Source organism: Cryptomeria japonica, chromosome 7 (assembly GCF_030272615.1).
Source record: "Cryptomeria japonica chromosome 7, Sugi_1.0, whole genome shotgun sequence".
NCBI lineage: Eukaryota > Viridiplantae > Streptophyta > Pinopsida > Cupressales > Cupressaceae > Cryptomeria > Cryptomeria japonica.
In genome coordinates this window covers 240300607-240319137 of record NC_081411.1, presented here as the reverse complement: position 1 = coordinate 240319137, position 18531 = coordinate 240300607, and positions in this window count along the sequence as shown.

Below are 18531 nucleotides of genomic sequence, written 5' to 3'. Positions count from 1 at the left end.
AGAGCTATAAAAAGAACCTCACCATCCTTTGGTGTATAAAAGGATTCATCTTCAATTTTTGTACAAAGGAAAGAACCTCACCTCAAAAGCTTTGTTGCAATCAAAAGAGGGAAGTTATTCCCCTTTTCCGATTTTCTTTTGTTGACCAAATCGAACCTTTTGCTTTGTTGACTCGGTTATTTCCTTAGATTAAATAATTATTGCTTTGAGGAACTAAAAGGAACACCATGCTTTTCTTGGAGCAACATCTCCCAGTAGAGGTTAGCAAATCACTGAATTGAAGGTTTAAAAAGAATTTTTGATTGCCTTGAATCGAAAGAGGAAGGTATATGCTCTCCCCTTAACTGGGTGATCAAAAAGCCAGAGCTTTCTTAAAAAGCTTTCTTTCCTTCAAAAGCATTTACATCCTTTAGTAGGCCTGCCTTCCCGAGGAGTTGAAATCAACTCTTAAAGCCATTTATGGCCGGTGTGAAGGGAACGACCTAAATGGGGAACGGCTTTGACGCCAAGTATTCCAACCCACTATAATCAAAAGTGAAAAGTGACGAAAGTCCTTTTCAACGGTTGCGCGCAGCAATTAGCCTTCCCCCAGTATTCTCGAGATACGTAAAGCCTTTGTTCTAAAGGTTGGGAAGCCTCCTGATGGAGTTTATCACTGACGGCCGAATAGAAAATCTGATTACGAACCATAGAAATAAAAGTTTTGAACCGAGTTAGTAACCAGACGTTTATAACATCATAGTGCAAGGGTGGGGAAGAATCTGCCCCCAAGATTACTCACCATATATCTCCCAAGATAACTACTCAACTGTGAAGCGATTCACTTTGAGTTAATTTCTGGCAAAAGGCAAAAAAACGGGCGCCCTTTATGGGGTGACACGGTTGTTTGAGCTGACGGAGTATCAAGACTAGTGGACTATGATGTTATTTATGTCCTTTGAATAAAGAGTCTTTCTGAAGTGTATTATTCGTATCCAAACCTGTTGAAACATTGGGGATTTGAACACATCCTCGTAGAACATACACTTTTTGTTAGATTAGGCAAAATGGTTGTACTTTTTGTACTGTGCTTGCATTTATTACTTCAGAAAATCATCCATCTAAACTGAAAAACTCACGATCAAAACAAAAAATTGTAGAAAAACCAACTGAAAGAAAAATTAGGGCAGATTAGCGTGTGAGGACAACTCCTTAGCGCGTAGGGTATTTCAGTTAGCACATCAAACCATCTAGTTAGCGCGTCTGTTCCAAACAGTAGCATTTTATCCCAAAATCAAAACAGTGTTAAAACATTTAGCACATCAGAGAAATAGTCTAGCGCGTGGAAGCATCAGCTTAGCGCGTAGCAACCAAACATTAGCGCATCAAGTTTAAAAGTTAGCGCGTCACAGACCCAGGTTAGCGCGTAACTTTCTAAAGGCAGAAAACAAATTTTTGAGCAGTCAACTCTTTAGCATGTGTCTGGGGGTAGCCTAGCGCGTGTGGTCATTCTTTTACCGCGTGGAGTAATTTTGGTAGAGCATTTCGTCCTTGTTTTAGCGCGTGACCAAAAACATATAGACAGAGGGCAAAACAGTGAAGAATTTTAAAATTTTTGAAAACATTTTCAGAAGCCTCTTGTTATCAACAACATTTTTCATCAAAGCGGAGTAGCGAAAACAAACCGTTAAAAAACTATTTCTTGAGCTAAATTTGTGTCAAAACAAACGTTGTAAAAATCCAAAACTAATCGCACGATAAAACATATCTATCTTATCATAATCTAGAAACCTCATCATCAGTATCAACAGAATCCTTTACCATCTTACGGATTTCATCTCAAAAACACTTGTTTAAAACTTTCAGGTTGTCAAATTAAGTCTCCATATCAAGAGGCTTTTATCCATATCATTTGATACGCTTTGTCGTGAAGGGGCATATAAACCTTCATTTTGATAAAGTAAGACTTGAAATTTTCCAAACAAGATCAACTGAATCCAAACCAATCAAAGGAAACCCTTGATCACTCATGCATGACTAATCCCCATATTCTGAGAAGAAAGAACCTTTATCGTAACATCACGTTGAAGAAACAACAACCTAGTTTTCCCAAATTCATCAAGAGAAATAAGTTTTTATACATCAATCGTCAACTCTTCAAATCTCATCAGGTATTCTTTCATCACGTCAAACGTTATATCCAAAACAAATCCAACGAATTTGACAAAGAGCCTTTAAAAACAAGAGCATATTGTCAAAAGTCTTCTTTTAATCAAATCATAAACCATGGAGGAAAGATCAATCCGGCATTCTTGCCCGACGAGTGTATCACTTATAACACATCTCGACCAGAACCACCCACCCCCGAGCAACATATCAACGAGGATTTTGTCCCCTTCGTCACTGAAAGTTTCTACTAAAATGTCTGTTACTCGCTCTCAAAGAAACCAACAAAGCAAGACACACGTAGAGTCTAGTATGAATCGAAGGTTATCAAATCCTTTTGAAGGTCCACACCTAGAAGAGACTGAAATTTCTGAAGCGCTTCTTCAAGAATGTCAGGAAAACCCTTCATTCCAAAAACTTGTAGAAAGGCTCATGGAAAATGACAAAGAAAAATATTTGCTCATGCTCACAAGTAAAGGAGTAAAACTCCCTGAAAACCTTGACGCAGATATGTTTAGGACACACCCTCAGCATTACGAATATCAAGAACGACAGCGAGAAAGGGAAATCCGTGACCCTGAACAAAATATCCCAGATCAGAACATACCAGAACAACATACACCAATGCAAAACATCCCGGATCAAAACATATTGGAGCAACATACACCAAGACAATACCTTCCTGAACAAAATATACCGTTCCAAACACCGTTTCAACCCAGGATCAATACAAGGGAAGAACTTTTCCCTTGACAAGACAATGTACCTTTGGCTGCCCTTACTCAACAAATGCAAATGTTACAAAGGCAAATACAGGACATACAACAAGGGACAACAGTACGGTACTCTTTAAACGAGATCTGTCCTTATCCTTTTGACAGGAGATTACACATGATCCCTTTTCCTCCAAACTCAGGCGTGCCTAAATTTGACAAGTATGATGGAAAAAGTGATCCCCGTGATCATGTCAGAGAATTCTGTACCATGAGTCTTGAATTTGCTCATGATGACACCTATCTGATGAGGTTATTCCCAAGAAGCCTGGGAGGACAAACAATGGAATGGTTATCCAAAATTACACCACCTGTCAGATCATTTAATGAATTGGTTAACAAATTCATAACACAATACTCCTATAACATTCAACACACCATAACCATGCTGGACGTCTGCAACACCAAACAAAAGAACAACGAAACAGTCATGATATTCTTTCAATGCTGGCGACGTATGGTATCATGATATCCTCGAGATATTCCTGAAAAGGAGAAAATGGAAATCTTCATTGACAATTTGAATGGTGAAATGAGTTACAGGCTAAAACTCCAATGTATACCATCTTTCGCTAAATTGATTGAAAATGGCATTAAATTAGAAGAAGTGTGTGTCAAAAAGGGAACACTCAAATTCTTCAAAGAAGGAACAAACTCATCAAACTACAATAACCAAAACAACAGCAACTTGGACAAATCTCGATTTTGGACTCGAAACAAAAACGAAGGCAACAATGAATCACATGATCCCAAATCTAAGCAACCAGTGCTTGCATTATCCGGAAATCCTCAAACTACGAAGAATCCTAAAAATGCTAATCCAAATGCTAACACATATGCACCAAACACCGATCAAGGACAACTCAACACAAATGATACTCAAAGCAAAAACATGAATCCAAGACCTAACAACAATTCACGCAACAGCACGAACAATTTCCAAAAGCGTATCTTCACACCACTGGGGCAATCACTAGAATCAGCATTCAGAGAACTTCTGGCAAACAAAATTCTCTCCTTGCCTACGATCAGCAACTATGAACCCCAAATCAAACCACCTTGGTGGAATGATTCACACTATTGTGATTTCCATCGTAACAAGGGTCATCGGATGAACGATTGCATGAGATTAAAACACATTGTGCAAGACATGATTGATCGAGGTGACTTAACAGTAGATGGTCTCAAAACAAATGGTGATCACGGAGCCTTTAAAAATCCTCTTCCAAATTACAACAAAGATGGAGCTTCAACCTTGGATGAAACACACGGAGCTCATATCAACCATATCTACAACAACACCATAAATCACATATCAGCTGAAGATCATCAAATAAATGTCATCACCATCCGAGATCAGCGTGATCATGAATCTGTTAATGTGACAACCCGAACTTAGAAATATATCTTAAAAGGACATACTGCGCCTACAACTACTACACCAAAAATTCAATATGACTTGGTAAGCCAACTATGCAAAACTCCAGCTCAGATATCTATACTAGAATTGCTGAAACTATCATCGAAGGACAAAGACATATTAGAACAAGCGCTATTGGAAACCAATGTACCTCAAAATCTGGATGCAGACAGATTTCAAGCCATGGTCGCCCATATGACAGGACCTCATAACCTCACCTTCTCAGAGCCTGACAATGCTTCCTTGAGTCATCCGCATAACACTCCTCTCCATATCGAAGTCATTGTTTGCAAACACCGAGTAAAAAGAGTCTTAATTGATGGAGGAGCCGGACTTAATATATGTACTTTAAAGCTTATCCGCGTAGTAGGCTTCTCAGAAGAGTCTATTGATCCCTGCAAGAAGATTACCGTAAAGGCATATGATGATGAGGAAAGGTCCTCTAAAGGAACCGTGACGTTACCTATTCAAGTGGGACCAGTGCAAAAGGATACTATGTGTCAGGTCTTTGTCATAGATCTCACCTACAATATTTTGTTAGGGCGACCCTGGATACATGAAATGCAAGCAGTACCTTCTACGTATCACCAGTGTGTCAAATTTCCTTATAACAGACAAGAAATCTCCATATTTGCTGATCACAATCCATTTCAACATTGCAACGCAATGGGGGCAGCCCAGGACAGTTTAGTTCCTCATAATAGAGAAAAGCAGAGATCCTCAACATCAGATCTACAAACAACAAAGCCCAAGTCATTATCTGAAGATTTCAAGCAACAAATGCAAATCAAAGACCAAGGTATGGGAGAATACTCTTTGGAGCCTTTATGTTTGGCCAAATTACCGACATCACCCAAATCTCATGGATTGCCTACTACATCAACACATCTGGTAACTCAGCCCATCACCAAATTTGATGGTACCTTCATCCAATTGGGCACTCTAGCACATGAATCAGAAGACAAGGATATTCTTAGCTGGTTATACAAAGATGAGGAAGAAGATAACAGAGCAGCTGCTCTGGACATTGTTCTACCTACACACCTATATGGCAAAGGATACTTAATCATGCAGCAAATGGGATATGACGGTGACGGTAAAGGACCTATTGGGAAATGCAAAGGAGTCACTGAACCCATAGATCTTCCTTCACAGCCCAGTAGAGACAAAACAGGATTGGGTTGTAAGTTCGCTTTCCTATTAAGAAAACCGCCAAGCATAACTGTGAAACCTCAATGGAAAGTAAAGAAGAAGTACAAAGAAGAATCCTGGTAGGAAGCACTCTTTGAGTCAGCAGAAACAATCTGCAAGGCACGGGAACGTCAAGAATAGAAGTTACATCAGGAAAAGCTTCTAAGCCACAAGAAGGCCATATCTGCAGCAATAACTCATCCACTATGTCAAGAACAAATAAGATCATCTCAGGATACCATTATTTCTCCCCAAGGAGGCACAATCTATGAACAAATACAGAAAGTAGAAGAAAGATCTGACACCGAATCAACAAAAACTATCAAAATGGTATCCATCATCAAAGATTTGTTTTCACCATACAACATACCTGTTTACAGCACTGATAGAATCTGGGATGATGCCTCTGAGACTGATTTCAATGAATATGAATGGGGTACCTACTCAAATACTACTGCAGATATCCCTAATGATACTGACACCATACCCCTTTCTCAGGAAGAGCATAACACAGAAGATAGACCTCTTGAATTTGAACAACAAAATATCTATGACGCCAAGGAAAGCGAACAGAAACATTATGAACAAGTCTATACGGAAGATAATACCATCGAAGACCTCGATGAAATCCTGGACTTCTTTAAAACCCAGAACAATCACGATGAAACCTCTGTCTTGACACTTACATTAGCAGAACTTAATCCACCAAACGATACCTTACCACTTGTCTTTCCTGACCTCATAAACTGGGATGAACATGAAATCCATGATATACCAATTTTCCCAGATGATGAATGTATTATCCACTACCTATGTACCGTTAATCCGGAAACAGGCTCTACCAGTGAACAAAGTAACGATGTCTGCCAATCAGGGAGTGCCAAGTCTCTCAGTTGCAAAAATGAGCCAAGTAAAAGATCTGATGCTGAAAACCAGTCAATGGCAGCTCTAGATCACAAAAAAGTAAAAATAAAGGACGCATCTGAGGGTGAAAACCTTTTTAAGGCACCTAACGATGGGAGACTTGACACTCTTCCTGAGCACTTTCATGAGCGATCACCCATATTGATTGAGCCCACTCAATCAATCAACATTGGTACCACAGAAGCAGTCAAAAACATACACCTTGCAGAATCTCTGACAGAGGAGGAAAGATCAGCATTCATCATTTTCTTTAAAGAACAGCAAATTAACTTTGCTTGGTCATATGCCGATATGTCTGGAGTAGATCCACACTTGATCATGCATCACTTGTCCATCTCTTCAGGAGTTAAACCAGTCAAGCAAAAGCTACGAAAGATGAATCCACAGGTGGCACTCATGGTCGAAACTGAACTAAAGAAACTATTAGATGTCGGATTCATCCGACCCATTGACTGTGCAGAATGGATTTCCAACATCGTTCCAGTATCAAAACCAGATGGTAGTATCAGAATATGCACTGACTTCAGAGATGTCAACAAAGCTTGTCCAAAAGACGACTTTCCTCTGCCCAGTATCGACATAATTGTAGACCTCGCAGTAGGACATGCGATGCTCTCACTAATGGACGATTTCTCAGGGTATAATCAAATCAAAATAGCCCCGGTAGATCAAGATAAAACAACGTTCACCTGTCCTTGGGGAACGTACTATTGGAATGTTATGTCTTTTGGCTTAAAGAATGCAGGGGCCACGTATCAAAGAGCAATGACAACAATCTTTCATGACATGATGCACACATTTATGGAAGATTACGTGGATGATTTACTAGCTAAATCCTTCACTAGAACGGAACATCTCAGCATCCTAACAAAGATCTTTGATCGATTGGAGAAATTCCAAGTCAGGCTCAACCCTAAGAAGTGTGTCTTCGGGGTTACATCAGGCAAGTTACTAGGCTACATAGTCTCAGCTAAAGGTATTGAAGTAGATCCAGCAAAGGTACAAGCCATTATGGAAATGCCACCACCAAATAATATCAGTCAACTCAAATCTCTACAAGGACGACTTCAATCAATCAGGCTATTCATCGCTCAGCTAGCAGATAAAAGTCTACCATTTAACCATTTACTACACAAAAATGTACCATTCAGATGGGAGACCAAGTGTGCAGAATCTTTTTACCAAATCAAACAGCACCTGATGAATCCACCAGTTCTAGTACCACCAGTCGCAGGAAAGCCACTTATCCTATATATCTCAACAACAGATATATCGTTGGGAGCACTATTGGCACAAGAAGATCAATAAGGAAAGGAACGAGCCATATACTATATCAGTAGGACATTGAATGGCTATGAACTCAACTATACATTCATTGAAAAGGCTTGCCTAACAGTGGTCTTCGCATCTCAGAAGTTCCGACATTATATGCTAGCACACACAATTAAGCTAGTGGCAAAAATTGATCCTCTCAAATATCTACTCAGCAAGGCAGCTCTTACAGGTAGATTGGCTAAATGGGTCATGATTCTCAGTGAATTTGATATCCAATACACAGAAAGACGAGCCATCAAAGGACAAGCAATTGCAGATCAACTGGCTGAAGCACCGCTACCAGGAAGACAAACTATGGAGATTGAATTTCCGGACAGGGACGCTCTTGCTATTTCTACCAAACAATGGACCCTATACTTTGACGGATCCTACACACAACATGGTTCAGGTGCTGGCATTCTATTCATCACTCCTGAAGGACACACTATACCAAGATCATATAGGCTTATGTTCCCATGCACAAATAATGTGGTTGAATATGAGGCATTGGTTATAGGCATCAAAATGGCCGTAGAATGGAAAATCACAGAGTTAAAGGTCTACAGAGACTCACAACTAGTCATCAATCAAATCAACAACGACTATCACACAAAGGATGACAAGCTGCTACCCTACAAGCGAATGGTGGATGACTTCAAACAGTATTTTGTGCACATCACCTTCGAGCAAATACCAAGGTTGAACAACAAAGCAGCCGATGTCATGGCTACTATTGCTTCATTACTACAAATTCCAGAGCAACGGAGTCGCTACGAGTTCCTGGTAGAGCAACTGTTCTCCCCAGCTTATGACCACTCTGACTCCCATGTTATCTATGCCTTGACTGGTTTAGATTCTCCGTTATATGGACCAATATACGACTACCTTAAGAACAATATCTTACCTATTGACCAATCCCGTAACCAGAAACATAATTTTATCCGGCAAGCTGCCCGTTATACCCTTACCGCTGATACTTTGTACCGTCGAGGTCTAGATGGTACTCTTCTTCGTTGCCTTGATCGTAATGATTCTGAATCCGCTTTACACGAGCTTCACGAAGATATTTGTGGCACGCATTCAAGTGGGACTACTCTTGCTAAAAAGCTTCTAAGGATGGGATACTACTGGCCTACAATGGAGAAAGATTCATATCACTTCACCAAGAAATGTCCTAAATGTCAGATCCATGGCAATCTGATACATGCACCAGCACAGGAACTGCAACCATTTACAACATCATGGCCCTTTTGTCAGTGGGGACTAGACGTAGTTGGCAAAATTCATCCTTCATCTTCAAATGGACACAAGTTCATTATAACTGCAACAGAATATTTTACCAAATGGATAGAAGCAGTTCTCATGACCACAGTGACTGGGAAACAAATTGCCTCTTTTATCCTAAATTATCTGATTTGCAGATATGGTATTCCAAGTTCAATCATCACAGATAATGGACGACCTTTCAAAAATCAAGATGTACAAGAACTATGTGAAAAATTCAAAATCCAACATCGGTTCTCTACACCATACTACCCACAGGGAAATGGTCAAGCAGAAGCATCTAACAAGACAATACTAAAAATCCTAAAAAAAACAGTGAATGATGCAGGCAAAGATTGGCAGGTACAACTTAATCCAGCACTTTGGGCATACAGAACCAGCATCCACACACCTACAGGAGCAACACCATACTCATTGGTATATGGATCAGAGGCCATTTTACCCCTAGAGGTAGAAATCCCATCTCTCAGAGTATCTTTGAAAGGTTTAATCCCAGATGAAGAGTATCGAGTTAACTGACTGCAAGAACTTGAACTATTAGATGAACTTGAACTTGAGCTAAGTTGTTTTTCCCACGCGCTAATCTATTTACCCTATGCGCTAGAATGCTTCTATGCGCTATCCTTTTTCCCCAATGCGCCACCCAACCTACCTTATGCGCTAAAACTTGTTTATGTGCTAACCTATACCTTGCTGACACTACCCATTTGACCCTATGCGCTAGGTCTACCCTACGCGCTAAAACCCCTTACCCATGTGAACCCCTGTGACCCATATGCGCTAGGTCTTGCTCACGCGCTACCCTATTGACTTGACGTGCTATCCTATGTTCAAAATGCGCTACTTTCCCTCCATGCGCTAACCTAGACCTTTTATGCGCTACACTATTTTGTTTCAGACGCAACCCTAAAATCAAACTTTATGCGCTACCTAAATTTTCGTATGCGCTAAATTGCGACTTTGACGCGCTAAACCGATAAAACCGAATTTCAAAAATAAAAAACTGACCAAAAACGACAAAATAAAAAATCAAAAAAGGGTCAAAAGTGTTGACTTACTGGTGGTCAATATGCGACAGGCCTCCGGTACCTCCGAACGCGCTCAAAACGATGCCTGGAATACGGAATAGGCATTTTGACTTCTCTCCAAATTCTCTTTCTCCAAAGTCAACAATGCACAAATGAATCAAATCAAAGCACTTTTCCCCCTTTTATAGGAGGAAAATGAAATTAGGGTTAGGGAACTAGGCATGTAATTTGCTCGCGGTCTTCCTTATACCCTAAAACATGTAAATTATCGGGAGATGAATCAATTTACACATTTCACATAGACAAAATCATACACACCACACACAAATCACCAAATCGAATCCAAAATTTTTAAAATATTGATTCATCTCCCGAGGGGGCATCATGCATCACATTAAATCTGGGGCACGACTTGAAAATCATAAAAACAAAAATTCCATTTGATCATAAATCACGATAACACATCATTTTCTTTGAAATAACATGTGCACACACGTCACTTCAAAGAGGGGCAAAATGTAGACGTATAAAAATGACCATATTCCTAAATGAATATTTTATGTTCATTTCTCTATTTAATTAAATTACCCACATTCTTCTATTTAAATTAAGTAAATTACTCAATTTATTTAAATTAAATTCACTATACCATTTAATGAATAAATCATTTTATTCAATTAAATCCCTTCTATCCACTTTTACTTAAATTCAAATTTAATTAAATAATTTGTCCTAAATTAAGTAAATCTAATTTATTTAATTTCCCCAAATTGCAACCAAATTAAAGGAAATTCATTAAATTCAATTAAATCCTATTATCCCTCCATCCACTTGCATTTTCCTGAATCTCCCACTTGCTTCCTAAACCCCTTCCTAATTTCTTCTAGACCCTTCTAATCACTTCTAAATTAACCTAACCCATCTTCTAAACTTTGTCACATCCCTAAGCAAGGGGAGGTCACTTCTCAAAACCTTAAAATCTTTGATAACCATTAAAGGTTTCAAGTCTTCAACCACTTAATTTTCCAAAGTCTCCCAAACCATTAATGGTTAACTCAACCCCCTTGCATGATTAAAGAATTTCTTTTAACTCAACCTCCATGTAACCCAAGGGTCTCATCAAGCATTCATTGTTTTGACTATGGTTATCCCTTATTCATTTGCACAAGAGTTTATCCTTGGATTAACTCTTAATCCAATGGGTAATCTTAACTTAAGTTTGACCCTTACCCTCTAGATAACCATGAGGTCTTTTCATGCATTTAATGTCTCCACCCCCTTTTCTCAACCAGTCTTATGTTGACATTTATCACCATTTCATTGGTACAAATTGTAAACATGGATTCCAAACTTTCAAACTCAACCCTTGATTATATCTTTCAATCCTGACCATCCATTGCCCTATTTTTTCTATAAATAGAGCTCTCATTCCTCCATTTTGTTCATCCAAGTTTGTAGTATCATACTTATGCTCAAATACATTCAAGCTTTCATACCATTTTATGCTCATCATTTTACCCTCTCTTTTAGATAGAAATTAATCTAAATATGCATGTTTAGAGTATTTTCTTTATCATTAGCTTAAATTATTAACTAATATAGTATGCTAGGATAGTTTGTTTACTAACCTTGTCATCTTATAGTTAGTTTATTGCATTTTTAGAATCATGCATAGCTTAGGATGCATCTCATATTAAATCAATAAAAGGCATCCCTCATTCTTGCATTTGTCATCCCTAAACCATTTTGCTCAGTGATCTGAGAGCAAAAACATTGGTTTGAGGGACCGTGTAAGATAGAGAACCATGGGACCAACCTTGGGAAGCTAAGTTATGCTTCATAACTCCATAGTTTGCACCAAGAAATCATGTGGGTGTGTGAGCAAGGCTCCATAGAGCTCCATTTTTCACATATTGAGTTCTATCGACCCGCTTTCCCCACATACAATCTTAATTTGAAAAAAAGGAAATGACTAAATTCTTACAAAATATTGTTTCACTTTTAGAAAGAAGACTAAAATTAATTTTGAAAGTGTAATATAACATAGTACAACAAACATAACTCACAAACTTCCTAGATTGATTTGGGATCCTTGAGTCACATTGACTATTTAAGGATTGAGCAATTAATTGAGACTAAATTGCCTGAGGACAAGAGATTTTGAGGGAGGATTTGTAAGGTCTCTTTTTTGGTCAATTCCAATATACTTGAAAACTTAAAAAGACCAAAAGTAGTATAATGGTTCAAAATAGATGTAATTTTAAAAATCTAGGAGCATTCTAACATTCTTGGAGCCTTCATCTTTTCCATGACATTGCAATGTGTGGATAAAGAAAATTTGAATGGACATGAATACAAATATAGTATTGGATATGGACATGGACATTTTTCAAGACCCCAATATGGATATGGATTCATATATGATTCCTAAAAACTACATATAGATAAATTTAGCAAAATATTGTAATTTATTCAAGGAGATTTCATGACTTCAAGATCAATATGGACACATAATTGCAACATAAAAAATTATAATTTGTTTAACAATTTACAATATAAAAAATATATTCAAACCGGTACCTATAATTAAATTAACAATAATATCATTAAGTCTAAATCAAAATCAAATTAAGTAAAATAAATTAAAAAATGGAAAATATCTAGATATATTAAAAATTTAGATTTCTTTGGCCCCCGTGGTGCATGGTCGGCAGTCTTTTGCTCTTCCTGGTGCTTCTGCTTTTGGTTTTCCCAACAGTAATTATGGCGTTGAATGTTTAGTAGACGTTGTAGCCTGAGATGTTGGTCATGTCTGAGCCTCCACCTATAAGGCTCCCATTCCACACACTGTTGGGGGATTTATGGTTGCCACAAAGCTTGGATCCTCTAAGCTTCCAAACTCTCAAGAAGGCTTGATTCCTTCCTTGTGGCTATTATGGTGCAGTTTCTCCCCTCAGCATGCTTAGCTTGGATCTGGGTGAAGGTTCCTCTGGCTGCATGTGTTCTAGGGAAGGCTTAGAATGTCAAAACCTTCCATGCCTTAGATCTTCATCGAGAATCTTTGATTCATTTAATCTTATGCAATCCAAACCCTCTTCTCCCATGGCCACTTTGACTGGGAAATGTGTTCATTCTCCTTTCCAAGCCAATGGGACTATTGATACAATGGGCTAAAATGCTTCACTGGGTTCTTTTAGGGATGCCATCACCAATGGGGTTTTGTGCAATGGGCTTGGGTCTACTACATGGAATTTCTGGCCCAAAATGAGTGGTTTGGTTTCTGAATCGTAGGTGCTCACCAAGACCTACTCAAAAATCTATCTTAATCGGGCTGCATCCCCTCCAATTCTAGTTTTTTCCAAATATTCAAATCAGGATGTTTATGATAGAGAGAAGTTTTACGTTTCTAATGGTTTGATTGGTTGATTCAATCAAATTTGGCCAAAACATCATGATCTACACAACTAGATCATGGTTGCCTAACAATCCATGCTTAAAGGTAATGTTAAAGTTTATCTTGGTGCTCAGGGGTTTTTCATTGTAGCGTTTAATTACAAATAGGATTAAAATGCTATACTCTAGGAATGATGGTATACTCTAGGAATGATGGTGTCGTGGGAAAATTTTACTTCTTATCAAACCATGGTATCGTGAATTCAATAACCTCACTAAATCCCTTTTTATGAAGCAAATTTAGGTCTATCTTCCAAATCTTCCACTGCAATATTGTTTTGAGGAATGTTTCAAATCTACTGGTAATTATTTGGGTGATTTTTTTTGGTTGTTGATATTGATACCTCCAATTTTCCCACTTAACATTTGCCCGCATTCTAGTGTATTTGGATATTTTTAGAAATCTCCCTATGAAAATTACTTTCAGGATTGATGATCATAGTTGTTCATAGCCTGGACTATGAAGGTTTACCCTTCCACTACAGAAGGTGCTTTGTGACTAGACATATGGCTCATAATTGTTTCAGATCCTAAAACATTGTTGAGTATCAATCATTGTGGAATGATGCTCTTCCACACCATTATTTAGTAAATGATCCTTCAAAGCATTTGGGGAAGAAATTTGATTCCTCTCGGGATACCCTTCCTTCGCATGATACAAAAATACAACCTGGGAGATAGGATCAATGGTTACCACAACCCAAATTTCAAAGGACGTAGATCGTTTAGATCACAGGCATGGTTCTCCAAGAAGCAATTCATCTACAATTTCAAAACTTTATGCAATTTCTTTGGGCTATCCAATGTTTGATGAGTTTGGCTCCAAGGATGATATTCAGATTGGTCAAGCAGAGTTAAGAGTTTTGGGGCAAAAGAACACCCTAGCAGAAGTTGACCCAAATACTCTGGCCTCTTCTCAATCTAAGATAGAATGGACAAAGGTTAAGAGAAATAAATTATCTTCTCAGAAACACCATATGTTGTTCAGAGCGACCACAAAAGGGGTATTAGTTTTCATCGTAGGAATTTCTAAGAAAAGTGTCTTTCTGTGATCACAACATTATAACTTTGTTGTTTTATCATGTTTTTGGGGACTTATCAACAGACCATTCTTGTGTTTTTTTTCCTAACACTCTTTTTGGTAAGGGCATTGCAGTATATCAATATGAAAGAACACTTCTCTGATATATATTAAAAAAAATATTGAAAAACTAAATTAAAAATAATAATATAAACTAAAAAATTAAAATTTCACTTTACATTAAATTTTTTAAATCTTAATTAAAAATATAAACTATAATTAAATAATTAAATATGAATTTAAATAATATTAAAATATAAATATTAATAACTTAGCAAAGAATAAACAAAACTTAGCAATGTTGGTGTAACCGTATGGGTCTGTCTTGCTTTTATTAATTGAAACTTAGCAAAGAATAAACAATTTAATATATATCAGTAATTTTTCTTTATTTCAAAGAATAAATTTTATTTTTTTAGAAATTTCTAACATTTAAATATCATAATATAAATACAAAGTTTTAAATAATTATATTTTTTAAACAATAGTATAGTAGTTACAAATCTCTCAAACAGTATCATTCAACAACTTAGAAGATGTCATCAATGAGGGGTTTTGTCCTCATTAACCACAAGATTGACTCCAAAAAAGCTGCAGCCAAAGAAAGTTGAATAAATCATCTAATCTTCAATTGACCTCAAATAGGGTGTCCACTTTCGCCCTAACTCCCAGGTCCAATTTAGAAGGCAAATACTTTATTTTAATAATATTTTAGAAACCCCTTATAACCTCCCATCATGGACATCACCCCTAGGCTTTTTATTTTATTACTTTTTAAAACCTTACAACTCTATCTTTGTGAGATTTTGCCAAGATCTAGTGGCAATGGAAAACACAAATAAGAGACACAAAATAGATGATAGGAATAAACTGTATTCTATCAAGATGCAAAATATGATCAACTGGATCATTACAAGATGTTCAATGATTGATTGTTCGTACAAACAATGTAGATGAGTCTTCTTATATAGGCAAGGCTTATGGATATGTGAGCACACAAACATGACATGTGGCTCAATAACAAACAAGGGTAGGTAGGAGAAATAATATAATATTCCACATGAAGTGGATCACCCACTGAATGTGGAGTGTAACAACACGATAAGATCAACACTATAAAAAGTGGAAAGTCTCATACACACACTATCCCAATGTGACACAAACACCCAAGTGTCTCATACACACACTATCCCAATGTGACACAAACACCCAAGTGTCTCATACCCAAACTACTATTAAATGCATGTACCTAAGTAAACTTAAGTAAAGTGTAATAATATCCATGATGAATAATTATTTACACCAACACCCCCCCTTAAGTGCAACTTAGAGGAATGCACTAAAATCTACAATACAACTAAGCAATGCAAGATGGGTCCCGGATACAAGGCCATGTTAGGTACCCATGTACAAATGCAAATGCATGCAAACCAATGCCATGAAATCTCTCACAAAGCGGAAAAAGAGAGAAAAACCCAATTGGAAAAAACCCTCCCCCAAAAGAGAGATGATGAAAGAACACAATGCTCTCAATGATGAATGAGAAGAACAAAACTTGTCCCCCCCATAAGAGAGAAGAAGAGACCATGAAGCCCGCCCCTCAATGTCGAATCTCCTGCAAGGATGGTCCAATGATGATGACCAAAATACCTCTATGGAAGAAAGAGAGCCTATGTTGCACCAAAAATTTCAAAGTGTGACAAAACCAGGTACCATGTCGATGACGATGAATCACTCGTTGCAACAAAAAGAAGATCAAGCATGGAGATAACCTGCTTTGAGCATCATCTGGATACTCATAAATGGCAAAAAATATTGGTACAATCTAAGTCTCACGGGAGCCATGCACAAATGTGTACAATCTAAGTCTCAACTGGAGCCATGCACCAAGTCTCACAAGATATTCCTAATCTACATGTACAAAAAGATTACATCAAATATGTCAACAATGACAAGATACAAAAAGGTGTGGCACTTTATGATAGTGCGAGTACAACATTTTTCAAGTAAGAGCATACATCATGATAAAATACTCGAATGTGGAAACATGAAAATGATGCCACCAACAAAAAAGCCAAGTAGAATACTGCAGATGAAGATGCCTCCGAATGGAATTTCACCAAGAGATATAAATCAACTGACCCCCCATAAAAAATTCATGTTGGCACTTGCAAATAATGGCAAAGTGGACTTTTGATTTGAACTTATAACTTCTCAAAATGATATGTAAGAGACTTCAACAAATACTGCTAGTGATCTAAACTGAAAAGGAGTCCATATGAGCCCAAATGAAGCCTCCAAAGTTGTAAAAATTGAGATTTCACGATTTCTGAAAAACCTGTATCCGAAAATCAAAAAAATCCTGCACCACTATATAGATCACAAAATTCTACCCCAAAACAAAAAAAAATTGCTCGACAAAAGAAGTCCGGATGAGTGAGATATTGCTATTTGAAAATTGTCTGCAAAATTATAATTTCTAGAAAATTTCCGCCGCAACTTCAAACTTCAAATGCCTCTATATTTGGCCTTCGAAGTCCGATTTGGATGAAACAAAAGGCAAAACTGACTTTCTTGGAACTCCTCAATCCAATGGTGTCCTCAGATTTGACCCATCAAGCTTCAATAATAACCTGCAATAGAAAGCTTCAAAATGCAAACCCCAAACAGCATCAAATTTCTCTCAATTGGCAAACCAATGACACTCTAATGGCTCTAATACCATGTGAGACATAGACCAGCTCTAATACCATGTGAGATTTTGCCAAAATCTAAAGGCAATGGAAAGCACAAATAAGAGAGACAAAATAGATGATAGGAATAAACTGTATTCTATCAAGATGCAAAATATGATCAACTGGATCAGTACAAGATGTTCAATGATTGATTTTTCGTACAAACAATGTAGATGAGTCTTCTTATATAAGCAAGGCTTATGGATATGTGAGCACACAAACATGACATGTGGCTCAATAACAAACAAGGGTAGGTAGGAGAAATAATATAATATTTCACATGAGGTGGATCACCCACTCAAAGTGGAATGTAACAACAAGATAAGATCAACACTATAAAAAGTGGAAAGGCTCCTACATACTATCCCAATGTGGCACAAACACCCAAGTGTCTCATACCCAAACTACTATTAAATGCATGTACCTAAGTAAACTTAAGTAAAGTGTAATAATATCCGTGATGAATAATTATTTACACCAACAATTTTGGGTGCCACCCTATATTTCTTTTTAAAACCTTACAACTCTATCTTGGGTGCCACCCTAAGTCCTTTTATTATTTAATTTATTAAGTCACCTTGACTCCCTAAACATCCTCGATGGGACCCTCGATTAATTAAATAATATAAGTGAATATTTTAATTTTCGCTTAAGACCTTATTTTATTTAATTATAAAGTCTTAAACCACATAAAATATAAAATTACGCCCAAATCAGAGAGGCCATCAAAGCCTCTTCAACTTTGTATTCACTTACCCATTAGCCTTCAAGAACTCAACTAACTAGACTAATGGTTCACTTTGTCGACTAGTTAGTAAGAGGACATTACATTATTCTCATTCATAAAATCATGGAAGTATTTATCCCAATCACATTTATTGAGAGATTATGATTGAATGTGTCCCCAATCACATTTATTGAGTAATTATGATTACATATGCCCCCAATCATAATTGTTGTGAGCAAGAGTGTATGTCCTTGTTCTTAACTTTGATATTAGATTGATGTGTTTTTCCCTATCCAAAAGCATTGTGAGACCTTGGGTAGATGTATTAATCCCTATCATTAGTTTCATGGATAGATGTGTTTGTCCTTATCCTTAGATGAAAGCACAGTAAATATAGTGAAGCTATTTCCACTATTACTTCTCACGAGCATGATGTGTTAAGAATATTACATCATA